Source organism: Pygocentrus nattereri, chromosome 18 (assembly GCF_015220715.1).
Source record: "Pygocentrus nattereri isolate fPygNat1 chromosome 18, fPygNat1.pri, whole genome shotgun sequence".
NCBI lineage: Eukaryota > Metazoa > Chordata > Actinopteri > Characiformes > Serrasalmidae > Pygocentrus > Pygocentrus nattereri.
The window spans coordinates 9293678-9310765 of NC_051228.1; positions in this window are offsets into that span (position 1 = coordinate 9293678).

The following is a 17088-nucleotide window of genomic DNA, read 5'->3' on the forward strand; positions in this document are numbered from 1 at the left end:
TCATTGGGGTTCTTTTGTGCCTCAATGGATGAGTTGTCACTGCGCTCTTCAAGGAATTTTGGAAGGCCAGAAACTTCTAGGAAGATTTACCACTATTCCAAGTTTTCTCTTTTTGGAGATAATGGCTCTCACTGTGGTTTGCTAGCGTCCCAGAGTCTTACAAATGGCTTTGTAACCCTGTGCTGACTGATACATTTCATTAACGTTCTTTCTCCTCTCCTACAACTTCTTTTGAGTGTGGCATAATGTGCTGACTGGTGAGACCTTTAAGTCTAATTCACATTGCTGGAAAGTTTATGTTTACAGAGATGTTTATATTTAACAAAGCTAATTTTACAAGGTCTAGTTGTAGTTATGCCAATTATCAAATAAATTAGGTTAATTCCTTGACTGAGTAACTCATTTTACACACATGGCTAGTCAGATCTTTCCTTCACTAAATGACATGATCATATAAAAACTTGTCTTTTCTCAGTTTGTCTGTATGTCTTGTTTGAAGATCTGAAACAATAATGGGTGATAAATATGAAAAAAACAGAAGACATCAAAGGGGGCAAATACTTTTTCATGGCACTGAAGTTGTACAGCTACACACTGTGGCCCATTTGTTACTTCACGGTTTATCAGCCACTCTTGACCTGATTCGTCATTGATCGGTTTCTGACCACAGGACTGCTGTTTACCAGATTTTGGGTGACCAATGCAGGAGACAAGAGGAAACAACATCTCTTTAACCATCATTTTAGAAACAAAACCAAGATTTTGCACTTGTGAACGGGGGAGAAATGAAGTGGGCATTCAAAACCACTTTAAACCAGAGCATGAAACAAACTCAGCCACGCCAGCCATGCCAGCCCTAACGCCCGGCGCAGTCTGAACATTTTGTTCACTTCAGTATGGCTGGCTGGCCAGCATGTCCTTATTTATTCTTGGTATTAAATATGAGTGAAAGAGCACTAGCTAGCTATCAATCTAGAGCAGTAGGACACTTATTTGCACTCGACCTGGAGTTTAAACTGATATTGTCATCTCAAATTGCATAAGTCTCACATGCTTAGTCCAGTGTGATGCCCAATCTTAAACCCCTGTCCTGATCCTACTTCTCATGGTATTCGCATACATATCACAGCCGTCAATCAACAATTCTGGGTGGGACTTTTTGTAAACTTAAATATATTCGTAAACAAATGCAACAAAGCTAGCACACAACTGAATTCAACCAGTGGCACATTTTACAGTTAACAGTGTTGCCTTTCATGATAATGAAAACATGCTAACTTGCTAACTCTGGCCAAGGGTTCTTGGGAAATGAATTCAGGACAAGGATGTGAGATACACACCGGTATGCAGAGCTTCCGACTGCATGCTACTAATGAGCATGCTATTGTCTGCTACTGGTGAACAGTTTAACTTGTGAACCAACAGTAAAACAACTTGTAAAACAACAATTTAACTTGTTTTGTATGGTTCATAAAATGGTAAAAGTATCGGTTATTCAAATTACTTTCTGCTTTAGCACATTTAAATAACTGAAGCTATTATAATATTATAGAATACGTGATGCAGCCCAATTGATGAAGGACTATAGAAATTGTCAATGGGCTACAGTTTCACGAGGCAGCATGGTGAAGCACGGTATGGTTTCAAATACAAACCTAGAACTATCTACTCTGGGGGAGTACCTGTGTCCATTTCCCTCTGCATAAGGGCCATCTGACTCTACTGAAATAAGAGTTCTGTAATAACTGCATTTGAAAAATCAACAGCTCACACTATTATAATCTCCACCCAAACGTTCCAGTAGCACTGCAGCGAGAAGGGTAAGCAGATTCAGCATGGGTACTCACGTACGGTACGGCTCACTTAGCCATGGAAATGATAACAAAATGCGTGATCATGGATCATGTACCATAAACTACTGCACTACCTGGTGGAAAAATACCAAACTGTACACCAGCAAAGTGGACCTAGAAGGTAGGAGTTTCTAAGAATGGCTAGTAACTTTATGTATGCACTTATCATATATGTGCACTCAGGAGACATGTGACACGTACTCTCAGTTGGTAAAATATAGATTCAGGCTACAGACCACAAGATGGGAAATTAAAGCATGCCGTGATATAAGAAACAAAAATAGAAGGACTAGCATGTTGAATCTACCACACCAATCCTAGTGCCTTCCAACCCACTAATACAAATGTGGATGATTTTGTGAATAGAATCATAGACATTTGTAACATGACAGCAGTAAAAACAGAAAAGTACAGTAAAAACAATACCATGTTTGTGTTCAGAGGAAGCGCTCGCTTCTCCTCCTTTAATACACTCCATCCAGTTGAATAATTTATCTACACCATGTGACCACCATGTCATACAAAAATCCACTTAAAGGCCATGTCTGAGATCAGCGAGAGCTCTCAGTATGTGTGTGTCCTGTGAAATGTCACGATGCTTGCTCCACGTGGACGAATCTAGCGGTGGGATCAAAGCCGCGCCACACCCGTGAAAGCTGTGGTAAAAAGGTCAGCCCGTACGAAGCCCAGCACAGGACCTCACATGCCATGCTCACATACACCGGGGGAGACATGTTTTCACTTAGGTTTGCTTTTCATGGATTCCAATCCAATCCAACTGTGTAAATGAAAAGTGTGCAGATGAAAGTGTGTGCTGCACTCAAAGTCTTCCCCTCCTGCTTGCAAAATATTAGTCGCCCAAGGCGAGCTTCGTGACATTTGGTTTCTGTTTGGTTAAACATTTTGGTGGGAGAACTTAGAAAACAAGGGACACACAAGGAGATTTTCGGGTTTGATGTATGAGCACCAAGCGAAGGATGCTCTCAGGACATGGCGCAAAAAAAGGGCCGGTTTTAATTCTGGAGCAGAGACCGTATCTCGTCCCCGCTGCAACCGTCACACAAAGCTGCCGGAGAAGAGTCCGCCGTCTGTGAAATGATGTCATCAATCACACTGCCCCTGTCTGCCACCTCCAGGTCACCTGTAGAGCCTCCTGGACCAGGCAGGTCCACTGAGACCACAGCTATAGCCGCCCTAGCGCTAGCAGCCTTGAAGCCGTAGACTCGCGCCAGCCTCAGATGGGAAGGAAAAACACAAACAAAGGCATAAGCAGCAGCTCTAATGACTGGACAAAGCTTCAGCATTATGTCTTGTCTGCAGTACCATTAAACACAAAGTGCAGGCCAGCGCCAGTGGCACTCAGTTTCGTGGGCTTTGAATTAAAACCACTGCAGACCCAAAGTGATGAAAAAAATTATGTTGTGTAAGAGGAAGATAGTGTGTCTGTAGGTGTGGGGATTTTTTTTTGTTTGCACTAGTTGCTTACAGGGGTGGTAGTGGGAGGTTTTGACGGTGAGGTCTTTCTAGTCTGGAGGAGCAGGAGATCATTAGCTGGTTCCTTATTCTTTGTGTGGTGTTTACCTTTCGGAACTAATGAGAGCGCCATGTGGCTCGGTGTCCTTATCACTCCTACGCAGAAAGGGGACAGAGCAGCAATGCGTCCGCTGTAATGATCAGTTAATATTTGCCGGGTCTTTAGGTGGGTGCATTTAAGAATAAGAGAACAAGTGTAAGTGAAACAGTGGTGAAAAAATGTACTGTCCTTTCCTTTTTGGCCATGGACTCCATGGAGACGAACAAAGACCTCCAATGACAATAAACAAAAGAATGCCTTTCACATGCCATGTACTCTTGCTCGCCAGAGAGGACGACCTGATCAGCAAGCAGTCTCTGAACACTGAGGATGAGTCAGTATCAAAGACTCACGGCGTGACCTTTTTAAGAGCATGAAAGCTTTTGTTTATTTCTCTATCAGCGACGCCCACCTGCGATTGCACAAAAACTGGCACGGAAGCTCACTCCTCCTCAGCCTTGTTGAAATATCTCACTTGATCCCTTCGCAGTATTAATCCACTCACACACGTGTGGATGCATGACAAACACGCTTCCGCCACAAGCCAAGGTACACTCCTCTTCACAGGAAGAGAATGTTCATTAGATCTTCTGCAAGGTGGAAAGGTAACCGTGACTTCCTGTAGGAGGTACGTCTCTTGGCTTCCAAAAAGAGTTTTTCTGCCTTTGTCTGTGAAATACACGTTTCCTTTAACCTAGCCTGCCATGCCGAGGTCCTGAGTAATTGCACTTTTCCTTTTCGCTTAATTTCTCCCCTTCTTCCATCGCAATGGTTTGACCTGCTGAAGTAAACATGCATTAATCAAACCTGGAGAGGGTATTATCAAGGGCTGAGCCCAAGGCATTTGAAGGGGGTTGGTGGGTTGGTGGGGGGGCAGTAGAGTGGAAAGCAGTGAGGCTGTAAAAGATAGATGCAGCAGGGGCGCTGGGCTTTGCTGTCCTGGGGGAGCCGGACAGCGCCAGCTGATGGGGTCACTGTGTCCACCTTGGAAAAGTGTGTCAAGGACGGCGAGCGAGGGGACAGTGTGAGGTCTGAATTTATCACACTGACTCCAAAATGCAAAAATGAGCAATGATCACAGCAGCTCCTTTCACCAGAGTGCATGACTGATTACCACATAACACTAGTAAGTGCATAATCATCATGAATAAGGGCCGAACTTTTTCTCCGGCTATTCTGCAAAACAGACAGGAAAACAAAAGTAAGGAAAATAGGGAGTCATGCTATTAAATCGGGACTGGTAGAGGATGAGCATGAGTGTGTCGAAGGTGTTAAAATGACTGGCCATCGATGTACCATTACAAAGCATGGCTAAAGAACAATCTGTCGTTGGGCAGATGTCTGTCAGACACGCTTCCACCACCAAAACACACTTGCAAAACAAGGAGTCATAACATCAAATCAGGGCTGGTGTCAATGGAACAAAAGCAGGATGAGCATGAGTGTGTCGAAGTTGTTAAAATGACCGGCCATCAATGTAACATTACAAGGCACAGCTAAAGAACAATCTGTTGTCGGCCAGATGGCCATCAGCCCTTGAACAGACCACTAGGATGGACGTTACTTATGTCACAGGCATTCTTATCCTTAAGTAGAGCTCTAAACCTGACCATATTGACGGTTTAAAAGACAGAAAAGGTAATCAATAAAGGGATTTCTATCAGAGGGTCATTACATAGTCCCTACAGTGACATTAGAGCACTCACAGCCCACACAGAGATATTCTCAGGTTGGTGTTTCCATCGAGGAAAAGGGCTGGTGTAATAGTACAGCAGGAGTAACAATTCTGAAGGAAAGAGGCCTGTTGTTCAGTGCTGAGTGGAGCCCACTGTAAACAGCTGGGAGATTGCTCTGCAGGAGAATAACACTGCTGATTGCAATCAGGCAGGGAGTTGAATAATATGTGATTGCCTATTTATTTCTGCATCTACCACAGTTGAAAACAATCTTGCAACATCCTGCGCCATGTCACCCACAAATATTCATTTTTCCATTGAGGTGCCAAAAATTGTGGCAGAAATTTCACATGAATTGGCTAGGGTACTAGAGCTATATTTCTCTGTAATTCTAACTCTGAGTCTGAGAACAAGAAGTACCACCACAATTTGTTCAGTCCCATAATTTGGTCAAAATGATCTGCAGTGAAAGGTCAACTCAGACATTATATTGTCAAAAAGTGTTTAGACAGCCTTTCTTAGTGAATTCGGCTACTTTAAGGTGATGACAGGTATTGGGTTGTGGAAATACAGCGTTAATAATCTCTGCATTAAAAGCATGGGATGATTAAAAGCAGACGCACATGATCCTTCAGTCATTATGCGCAATGCCAAGCGTCAGCAAGAGGGGTATAAAGCCCCCCAGTATTGGGCTGGGGAGCAATGGAACTGCATCCTCTAGACTGACAGAGCTCCATACAATATCTCTGAGATGAGTTGAAATGGTGTTTGTGATCCAGACCTAATCATCCAGCATCAGTATCTGACCGTACTAACGCTCTTCTGACTGAATCAATCAAATCCTTGAAGATATGTTCCAACATCTAGTGAAAAGCCCTCTCAGTTGAGGCTATTACTGGAGCAAAAGTGGGACAAGCTTCCCTTATTCATTGAACAGATGTCTAAAAACATTTGGACATACAGTGTACATCAACTTTCTTTTTGAATTTTCATCCTCAATCTCAGACAGCAATAAAGAATAACGAAAAACAAAAAGGCCAAAAATGCAATACCGGAAAAATGACAGCAATCGAAACTTATCTATGGACCACCCAACAGTGACATTCCAAGCAGGAATGTCGGATCCAAATTCAGGTTTCTCACAGGCAGGAGAACATTCCTATTTATGTGCTAAGACTCTAGAGTTCTCAATTTACCTTTCATGTTTTTTTTTCTCATAGAACTTGAACCTACTCTTTTACTTAAGGTGCATGTTTTAGTCATGTCTTCTCTGACATCGCAAGGTAAGGGATATTAGTAGATCTAACGTCTGAGGATCAGTGGTGGAAAGAAAATTCCCTATCGTGATTAATGACCAGGATGTCAAGGCTGTCTGTTAATGATGATTTATGGGGATTTCTGCAGGAAGCCATACTCGGAGGTAATAAAATCTTTCTGAAAAAGCGAAGTATGAGACAGCTTAAATTATGCAAAAAATCTAATCATTCCTGTATTTTACTTATGTGTCAATACTAAGCAGGCCACTAAGCTAACAGCTGCATTAGGTGATGGACCATACAGTGTCTTCGATGTTATATTCTCACTGCCACTTTGAATGTTGATGCATGTATTTTACTGGTTTTCACATTATTGAAAATCAAGGAGTGCAAATGTGTTTTGTCGATGCATAATACTGTTCAAGAAAAGCAGCATAAAGAAGTAACAAAACAGCCATGTGCTACGAGCAATCAATAAGTGATGTTGTGGTAGGTGCATCTGTGGAGGCCTATCCCTGTCTCCCACGCATGATCATATGCTGGTCACGGAGAGAGGACAAGGATCGTTTTCGTGTAATTCTAGACTTGGGCACATCAGAACAGCCCTGATAAACATAGGGGATGTTTCCCAGAGAACGTCCAGAGGGAGGTGTGGAGGAGGGGGACTGACCCTGGGGGGAGTAGGGGCAGGCAAGTACAGAGACTGCAGACCTGCTGCATATCAGCACACTCCTCTCATCAGCATAACCGCAATCTGATCTCCTTCAGATACACACGCAGAGGAGAGGAGGCAGAAGCATGGATCTGAGAGTTCCTGGCTCGTAAAGTGGAATGGGGGTGGAGAGGTGAGGATGTGGAAGGGGGAAGTGGGCATGGGTTTTATTGCACATGGTGGACGCTATTATACCTCATTATTCAGTGAAGTAAGCATATGCATTTGCAGAGCGTTGGGTCTGGTGAGTCAGATCAATCCGTTTTACTGCATGGAAGGACTGCAAGCACAAGGGAAGACATCAAGGGTCCAAGAAGATTATGGCCTGCGCCAGCAGCCAGCAGCACCACGCTGCGTGCAAATGTACATGTGTGACAGCGTGCATGCACTCATGCATATATCCATGCATGTGTGTGCAGACACAAGAGACCGCTATGTGTCAATCCATATACAATAAGCTTCCTCCCAAGGCAACAGGGGCAGGAATGACCTGTTTACCTCATTAATAAATTTTAGCCTGGGGGAAACAATATGCAAACCAAGCGAAAAAAATGAAAATCAAAACATTTTCTCCCCGCTTAATTGTCTCTGGAGAGTCGTATCCTCTAGACATGAGAGAGCGGGACAGCTTTGCATATGCCAGTCTATAGCGGTGGAGAATACTGCCGAGCAAATAGGTAGAATAGCAAGCAGCCGGTATTTTCTGCATTGTGTATATGCATGTGTGTGCAAGGAGCACTTAAAAAGTTATGACAAAAAAACAACAGAAAGGCATGAATCATCTGAATGATGGCTTCATGTTTTGCCTTGAAATCATTCTTATCCACCCATCACTCACCTCTGAGATGAAATAAGCAAACAAAATAAGAGTACGTAAACAAGAGGGAAAGGAATCATCCTGTCCTGGAAACCTATTTTCATAAAACACGGAGTACCGTATAATGGAGACAAAGCGTTGCAGAGAGCCTGCAATTCGTTTTGCCCAGAGACTCAATAATGTTGCAACCTAAGCTGAACACAGATCCTGAACATGAGTCAAAATAGGGGGAGTCTATGGCTGACTATCGCCAAAGGTACTGAAAACCCCCTTATTTTCAGAAGGGGGTGTGAAACAAAACAAAAAACAAAAGAGATTTTTAATTCTGCTTTTGTTCTTAGTAAATCCAGACTTGGGCCCTGAGAGAAGGGCTTGTCCTATTTGGGTTCCTTTGGTGAACCCCCTGCTGAGAGGGGATGGAACGGCAGTGATTGGGGGGTTAGAAGACGCTCTTCAGGCCTGGCTTGAGGTGAGAGATAGCAGGGATCCCTGTGCTGTCTCAGCCTGGGGTTACGGCAGTGATAGCAGGGGTTCTCCTCAGAACTCAGGGGGTCTTTTTACCCATCTGAACCCAGCCGTTAATGGGCAACTCCAAAAGCTTTTACCAAATGGCAAATCCAAAGTGCATCAACTGTTTAGTCTTCAGATGCACAAAGTGTATAAACTGTTTAGTCCGATTTTGCTTTCTATGTTGCAGGTGGCTGACCTTTGAGAAGCAGATGCCTAACAAAGTACAAACCGTTTCAGTGTGAAACTGCCTCCAGACAACACACTAACGACGTCCGGCCAAAAGTAACTGCGGATCAAAGGATTCAAGCTAGTAAACACACAGAGGAATGTATTGCTGACCTGAATTTTGACCTGAATGAGGGGGACAAAAAAGCAAAAGGCACTCAAACAACAATTGAGAGTTGAATCATCTTGACTGTAGCACTTTTGCAGTGTCTGGCCAACAGAGTTGTTTTGGCGGAGGGCATTTGTGGCCTGGAGGTGTCACACAGGATCATACCGGTCAGGGCGGCGAGGTAAATAACTCTCTCGGCTGAATCACGGCACCAATTGTCCACAGGGAGTGGACAGAGGAGAGAGGTCAAAGTCCATTCGCCCACTCTCTCTCTCACACACACAAACTTTTCTCCAGTGTATTCCATGTATGTTGCCGTCTCTATATAGCATCTCCACTGAAATGTAGTCAGTCGCAAACAATGCTCAGTCGCAAACAGTTCTCTACTGAGATTTCCTTCCTTAGCTCAGATGGAAACAATTCAAGAGTGAACTACGGTGGCCCAGTCAATAAACACGACAGATTTTTACTCCTGCTGTTTCGAGTCCATAATTATAACTGCTGAGGTGAAAAAAAGGATGTTTTTCTGCCTTTCCAAAGTGACCTACTTTCATTCGGAATGAGATATACTCTGAATAAACCATTCAAACTCACAGGAAGCAGAAGCTAAAGATAAGGCATTCTTTAGACATTTTGGGGTGAAAAAATAAAAACTTGGTTTCAACATTACACAATTACTCACAGGCTCTACGTCATTAATGGGTAGCAACTCAATCCCCTGGCTTTGGAAACACACTCATGTGAGGGGGAGAGCCGTCAACCCCCCCCCCCCACCACCACCCTTCCTCCCTCTTTGCAGCCGAGAGACAGAGTCTTGTAGGTACAATGCAAATATTGTTCATCTCAGTTTCATTTACAATGTTGCTGCACTTAAGAGCAGACATTCGATCCTTTCTGAAACAGAAGGGTTTCAACCTTGTCTAGAGGCTTGGGAGGGGAGAACAGGGGAGGGTGGGGTCGGGTGAGGGGGGGCTTTATAGCACTTCCAGTATTACAGACCGCTGTTTAAGAGGCAAGGGCCTCAGGGTCATTTAGATAGGGTTCCCTTACCCAGAGGTGTTAAATTCAAAACCACATTTATTACGGCAGAAAATGCTTTTCTTTCGGCATCTGCTCACTTAACTTTAATTATAGCTCCCCCTCTGCCAGGACCATTATGCTGCTTCAGCTTCGGAACTTCAGCAGGACTGACAGCATTGCGGCCTTTAGAGAGGAAAAAGAATGAGCCAGGGGTGGGAGAGAAGTTATTTCAGCTGCTATACTGTTTCATCAGTTGTTATGTTAGGGCAGTCCACTGGCTTCAGAAGGCTGAGTAACAGTGTTCAGATTAAGAAGCAGTGTGGTCTATAACGGTCGGAATAGCAATGAATTGTAAAGATCGGCTGTGAATTCAAACTGTTTTTATTTCAATTATAAGAAAGCAATATCTGGTTTATCAGCTCTCTCCTGCTTCAGTGGCTCTCTAATGCAATTATCATTAAATGTTCACGGTCCTGTTTTCTCATATTGAACAGTGTATACACTTCCAGAGAGGGAGGCTGGGAAGATTAGCTTATTTCTTTGATGTAAGCAGAGAAGATATAGGCTGCGAGTCTCTTTTTTCATCGTCTGTGCACATACAAGGCACCTGAATGCCACACAGCCATTTCATCCACACCTTTTCAAACGGCAATACTGTAATTGGTGTGAAGAAAAAAAGCCTCTTTCTTTAGGGAATGCTTGGGATTTAGAGTCAAGTTGAGGTCTAGAGAAGACATCTCAAGGGGAAAAAGTGAGGGCTTGGAGACTAACCCTCAGGTAAGCTCTGTGGGGGGTAGAGCTTTAAGGCTGGAGATGAAGGGCCCAAAAGTGATTGGTTGCTGAAAATGAAGAGGAAAAAGAAGGTTTGGAAAATCTCTCAGGAGCCATGTGTCCTTTGTCTCGACATGTGCCCGCCAATCGAAGCCTCCACTATGCATCATCCCGTGGCAGAACAGTAGCAACAGTTCATCTGCCGTACACCATAATTACAGCGCGCTTCAAGCGGTGGCGATCGTCAGGTTGACACGAGTTTGCTGATGATTCATTAGTTTGTGGAGAAAACCCGTTCCAACCTGTAGGTCCAGCTTGCTCCATCAACAGAGATGCCGTGACTTGCCCTGCAAGTCATTTTCGTGTAATTTTGCGGTAATCCTAGAAGCCTGAATGGAGCATTTTTCTCTTGTGGTTAAAGGTGTAATGGTCCCATCACTCTGAAAGCACTCAATTTTCATTCCAGCTCAGAACACCTGCAGAGTGTCTTTGTGAAGGGCATAACTTGTAGGAACAATATGAAGCATGTATAAGCAACACTGTGTTGCATGTACATTTTCACAGAGACTTACAGATATGTTTTTCCTATCCTTGTACTGGTTATAGCTGCAGTAACCATTATAGTGATATCGTAAGTGGGTACTATTTAGCGACTACGCTGTTTAGTGCATCACTATAACTGACAGGGCAGTTTTTTTGTAATTACAGAGTTTTAAACAACAAAAATAGCTAAATATTCACAAAAAAGCAGAAACATATGGCTAAAATACTACAATGCATCTATAAAACGGCATATTTATGATTCTACAATGTATCCATACAATATGTCTAAAATTATAATTGCAATCTCAGCAAAAGAGTTGTACTTTACCAAGTTTCTGAACATGGTTTTAATGCATAATGTTAGATGTTGATGGTGTATTAAGTAAAATACAATAATCAGAAATTAGACCATGAAGATGATACAGAATGGCAGTGGTGGACAGTAAACTAAACATTCTTTGTTACTGTACTTAAGTAGGGAAGATGGTTGGATGGCACCAGTGGTGAGCCATGCCTGTTAGATCTAGGCCTTCATTTCAGGCAATACAAGTCAAAGCAAAAAACTTATCTTCATAATAATGTTCATTTCTACTAGCATCTCTATGGGACTCTAGTAGGGTGCTGAGCTGGTGGCAATTCTTATCAACATTTTTGGTCCTTCTTTAGATCAACGAGAAACATAATCTTCTGAAAGCTTCTAAAAGTTTCAAAATGATGTAATTTTCATCTTACAATAGACTCACATATCATCGAATGGCTTGAAGCTTATGATTAAAAAAAAATGTTATTTAGTGTAAACTTAATATATACAGTGATACTGGACAGTATAGCATTCTGGTTATGTTACTTAGTATGCCATAGTTCTACACTTTGGCAGGCTGACAAATGTGCCAACCAACCACACCCACATATCTCTGTATTACTTCATGCTAGCTAGCTAGAATTATTTATTGTTAGCTTTCAAATCATACGTTTGCCATTTCTACTAACAAAAGTTGATATACATTTTTCTTCAAAACATTACTATAATTTATTTACTCAAGAAGTAAATACGGGCTGTACTATTCAGAGCTCTTGAAACATGGATAAATGTTTGTAAAGTGGGCAGTAGCTATGCTACATTTTTGTGAGTTGTCCCTCTACTGGCCCAGAAGTCAACCAACCCCTGTGCCAACCAACTTTTATTCTACTATACTTTTATTCTTTTATTTACTACTTTCATTCAACCATCCGTATTTATTATTTACGTTTTTGCTACTTTATGTTCACTCCACTCTATTTTAAAGTAAAATGTCTTACTTTTTACTTTTCTCTTTTTCCCCAGAGTAATTTTTACATTGCATAGCCGAGTTTGTATTGACCTTTTAAGACCTACTTTGACTCACTTTCGTCTTTGGATACTTGCATTTTTGCCCTTTCTATTTTTTTGACAGAATCATAAAGTGTTATATATCCCTAGATCCAGCACAGCCGTAGCTAATAAAATATGGCATTCAATAAATATTTCAACACACTATATTCATGAATCAGCTGTAGTATGTGAACTGTAGTAGTTTTTATTTTGAAAAAAGTTTATCCAGGATATCACAGAAAATTTGACCTAAAAAAGTTTTTTTAAGTTTTACTTCTTTTTGTTTTCAAGTTATGCTCAGTTTTCTGAGCAGTGTCTGCATTTTTAGGGAGAATTGCTTATATACGAAAGGTCTCTTGGCCGTTTCTGTCTAGAGTTTGTCCAGATAGTGTAAAAAAATCCCTCCTGTTTTCTCAATAACATGATTCAGGATCTGAAGAGTTGTCACACTGTGAATTGGTCTGTGCTGGAGCAACAATTCTAGAGCCTTGTTTTGCCTAAAAGCCATATTTTTGTTTTTCTGTTTTGGTTTTTGTTTTTTGTTTCTTGCTTTTCTCTTTTCTCTCTCTCTAAGTTGTCTAAAGAGACCCCCACCCCAACCTCCCCTAATTCAGAAACACCATTGGCTGAGGCGACCCAAACAAAGCCAGTCTGCACACCTATTCTCTGGCACTGCACATATCCATGGCACCCACCCTGGTGTTCAAATATCATGTCCTATGACTGAATGTGACTCACTAAGCAAAGCCAAAGATATGCTGAATGTGGACTACACATCACATGTAGATGGAAGTGAATCTGTACAGGGAACTATTGAACACTCAGAATTTTTATACATCTATGCTGTAGGTTTACGTAGAAAGTGAACGACCCAGGAGCTTATCTTTTAGTACTGCTACTTTAATTTCAAGGAAAAAAACCTAGCTCTCTAGCTTAGACTACTGAGGTACAGTGATGCTTTAAAGCATGATATTTTGTCTCGCTGGCAGGCCTCTAAGGGCTAAAGGGTGGAAAAAAAACAACAGCCCAAGACTTTGATGAGTCCACCATCAGTTTGAATTAATAGAATTATGCAGTAAAATTCATTTCAAATAAGAAGACATTTCAAAATATTGAAGATCCCTGTAGAAGATGTGCTAACTTATTTTCACTCAGAAAATCAACAAAACATGTCATTTGACTGGGAACATTCACATTTTTGCACATGGCTGTAGTTTCCCAGTATTTACTGAACAATTTACTGCAGTTACCGAATAATAAGTCTTGGTTAATATAACTTCATGGCAAGCCCACAGTTTATAGAGTTAATGCAGTGTCTGTTCCAACCACATCCCACTCTCTGACAGGAAACAGAGCACATGGGGGGAGAGTCTGGAGCAGTGTTTAATTGACAGTTCCTGGCTGCTCAGGAGCCATGGAGGGAATATTATGATGTTTACTGTAACGCCTGCCGCTGCACACCCTCCATATCAGTGCGAGCAGGGGCTATCAGAGGGGATTCGGAGCAGGAGCAAGGCACTTCAAAGGCCCAGGATGACGAAGGATGCCAGCAGAGCGAGGGCTGGGGTGGGGCAGCTGTGAGGGTTCAGGAAAGTAGTGTGTGCCTGGCTGTCGTTCAAGATACTGCACTCCTCCTGCCTCCTCGTCCCCCACCACCTCTGTAAACAACCAAAAGAAATACAGTGAGACAAACGTCTGTGCTCCCTGCTTCAAAATGGGATTACCCTCCGAGCACGGCATGCGGATATTGTTTTTTTTCCAGAAATGTTCACGGGAAAATGCTCGGGTCGCATCGGGACAAGCGGATAAAGGCAGTCGTGTTGCATTACACATCATCATATTTCAAAACGAAATTTGTGGGGGGGATTTCCAGTTCCAACCATTTCTCACGTCATCTTCGACCCCCACCCCCCCCAACTCTAATGTAAGCAGCATTTCTGCCGGAACATTTTGCAACATGCCTGTTGTAAGTGTCCCCCCCAACCAACATCCCCTGAGCTGTCACTATGACTGACGATTCAGACAGTACATGAATTTCAAATCCAGGGAGAACATACAGACCGAGGAACAAGAACAGGTACAGGAGTCACGTAATAGGATTCAAGATCAAGCAATTAAAACTTACTGCATGTAAAATGGGTGCAGGGACTACATCGGCTCTCTTTTTTCCAGCCTATTATTTGTCGGCGGAGCGTAGCATTGCCTCTTCGTCTGGGTTAGCCTGGATTGGCCGGGAGAGACAAAACCCCCGAGCTCTTGCAGTCAATTATATGCTGCATTTCAATCTGCCGGGTCTTAGGCCACGGTAGACACATCTGCACAGTGGCTAGCCAGTGAAGCATCTCCCAGTCATGCTTTCGCAGCACGCTCCGGTGAATTCAGGCATGTCCACATCTTCTCTTAGATTGCCAGCTCTAGAAGGCTTTGCAGGCCCATCAACGAGCCTCCCCGCCTGCTACACTGATCTGTTATGCATCTGCTTTTGTTTCCTTTTTCGTTACGAACCCTGCCACAAAGCGGAAAAAAACACTGAGGCTTCAGCTTCCAATCAACAACATGCACACCCACATGGAACGAGATTTGACTGTATTGCAAAAATCCACAAACCTCATTTCAAAACAGTAAAGTCTCAAAAGAAAAAACTGAAGAAAGAAAGCAAACAAAATCCAAACTACAGAGGCTCACAAGTGCACTGATTTAACCTGCAATTTACACAAACAGGAGGAAATGTGCCAAAATGAGCAACAGCTTTATGAGTAATGAAAGCAAAACATGTCAGGAAGCTCCCATTCCTTTAGAGCCAGGGCCAAGCTTCGTACATCAGTGCCATTGTATCTGTGAAGGACTGACTGCAGACATAAGCCCATATGTTCTCCCGAAAAGTTAGCAGCAGCGATATCAATTACTCAGTTTCTGCCCCCTGGAAAATATTACTTCTTGACAAATTCTTTGAGGAGCTCCAGACTGTTTGAAGTTAATGAGAATACAGTGCTCCGATTTAACAGATGGCACATGATATGTTGTTGGTTTTTGGACGTGACCCGTTTTTCGTACATAAAAATGCACTGATGTAATGTTTCTGTCTCAATCACACAGTAGCATTTGTTTGAAATGCATGCACACCGTGGTGCTTATTCATCAAGGCTGTGCACCATCAAATCTGATTGTAATCTGACTTCACTCAAATTTCACTGACAGTTTTGTTATTCAGACATGTAAACTCGCATGTAAAAACAGAGAGGTTATAAACTAACAGTGAGGTCCTTGCTAGGAGAAAACATAACATGAAATTCTGGTGTATTCTGACGCTGAAATACAAGGGTAACTGTTATAGAATTACATTGTTCATTGAGTTCAACACAAATACTGTCCTAATATTGAAGTTTTCTATGTATTTCGATGTTTTTGTTAAATATCTGTTGTTTACCATAGCATGGCCAAAAGTGTGTATGAAATCTTCTTTTGAGACCCAACATCTGCCATAATAAAAGCCCAGCATATTCTAACGGGTCCATATAGTGCTTGGACACCAATGATTGCCACTTGCAATACAAGAGATCATTTGTGTGGTTACAACAAACAAATCAATTTTAGATGCAAACTAACTTAGAAGCTGGTTACTAACAATGGTAATTTACATGTAAACCATTTTCACCCACCCCAAAAAAGCTATTGAAGACAGAATATTAGACTAAATCAACTTCACCGCTCACTAAGCGCAGTAGACCCCTCCATCTTTTCTGAAATATTTTTCAAATATTCCCGATTCATGTGAATAGCATATTGAGCATTTTGAATTTTGCCAAAAGGCAACACATTTTTATGTCTGGTTATCCCTCAGTATCATCACTGGCATATATGCATGGTAGAACTTGAATGAAATATTTAAATGGCCTGAAAAATTGTTAAGTTATCCAAATTCTTACCTTCAATAATGTTAGCAATAACAGCAAAACTAGCAAACAACAATGATAATACTAATAATGGGGGGCAAAGTAGCTATACTTGATTTAATATGTGTACCATGATATAAATGCTGCGTCTACAGTCTATTTAAAGACTTATGCCTTACGCTGCTCATCTAGGAACCTACCACCCAAAAATATAACAGCTTACCTAGTGCAGTGAAAGCCACCTCATATACTGCAGTAATACAACTCAAGTAGGCAGTGTTTTAGGAACATAATCACACATTCAAAGGGTTTTCCATATCATGGCAAACCAAATTTTCCTCAATTATTTGGAATATAAGAGTTTGAAGTAGTACATAAACATCCACTGAGGTCTTATATGGAAACTAAGCTGCAAAAATACTCGTTTTGAATTTACTGTTTTTGTGATGTCATGAAAAAATGAATCATGTACATATATGCGTACAACCTATTCACACTGAAGTTATAAGGAGTGTTTTAGCCTGAAAAGCTTTTTAAAAAGAGGCACAACACAGAACAGCCAATCAGATCAGACCTCATTTCCATATATCCATGTTAAAGAAAACATGTAACAAAACAGCCTGCTTAAGGGATAAATAGAGGTTGGAAAACATTAATGTAAAAACAATTTATGACTGTTTTTGTTATAAAAACTATATAAATATCATATGTTGTAATGTTCAAGAAAAAATAAAATACAAGAAAAATGAAGGATATGGATTCTTCAAAACCTAAGCCAA